Genomic DNA, 895 nt, shown 5'->3' with positions numbered 1-895 from the left:
ACCTGTCACTTACAGCAAGGGGAAAGATTTGAAAAAGTTTTTCTCTGTTTGTCAAGATTTATCTCACTGAACAATGAACGAGGATTTCTCAGAGCTGGATTAACTCTGTGGCAAGACTGGGCTCAAATGATAGGAAATCTTATACTCTACATCATGACATCAAAATAAAAAAAAATAAAAACATTTTCGGGTTTACATCCACTTTAAGCATCTTGATCTTGAGAAAATGTAGTTCCAAACCATCTGGGGTGCCAAGGTTTGCCATCACTGGCCTAGGCCATCTTTATGTAGAGCAACAATTATTATGGCTTCTCGGCCTTTTGGATAAGATCAAGTGTAGTATCTGTTCTTATCAGTTACCAGGAGGTGGCGCCTGCTTCCATCCCTGTTCTACGGCGAGGTGCTATGCAAAACCTGCTGGTGTGAAGGTGACCCGGAGCGGTTCATAGCCGAAAGAGAAACCTTCTGATGAGGATGGAGAACCACTGGTCGGCACCAGGGGAGGGGACCCTGGCCTTCTGGCCTGGATTGGGGCAGCTTTAGCTCCGGTCAGTTTTTTGGGAGGGAACGTTGGTTCCCTTTTCTCCCACCGGGGGAATGGCCAGTACTTCCTGAATGTAATTAGGTAGGAGTGATGGGAGCAAGGGTGAGGCCTGATGGTAAAGGGCTCTCACTAAGCTCCTGGATCTCCATGCCTTTCTGGCTGGGGTGGGGGCTGCTGTGGTCTGGGCTGGGGGGGGTCGGGATGCTTCTGTTGAAAAGCCTATGGTGATGTGCCCCTGAAGTGGCAGTTCAGGGGTGCCTTATATTCACTGTGCTTGCACTTTGATATCTGGCACCTTGGTCACGCTTTTTTACACCTGTCTCTAGGGCCGGCCTTTTGGCTAGGACCAGA

The 895-nt window shown here is 48.8% G+C and overlaps 1 pseudogene; it reads left to right on the top strand.

Annotated features, from left to right (window-relative positions):
- The first annotated feature begins 304 nt into the window (after nt 1–304).
- On the top strand, nt 305–467 carry LOC143986398 (U2 spliceosomal RNA; annotated as a pseudogene).
- Nucleotides 468–895: the final 428 nt, after the last annotated feature.

This window comes from Lithobates pipiens, unplaced genomic scaffold, assembly GCF_037356315.1.
Source record: "Lithobates pipiens isolate NorthernLeopardFrog02 unplaced genomic scaffold, aLitPip1_a1.2 Scaffold_16, whole genome shotgun sequence".
Taxonomy (NCBI): domain Eukaryota; kingdom Metazoa; phylum Chordata; class Amphibia; order Anura; family Ranidae; genus Lithobates; species Lithobates pipiens.
Note: the sequence above shows the minus strand (reverse complement) of the source record. Positions and strands in the feature narration are given on the sequence as shown.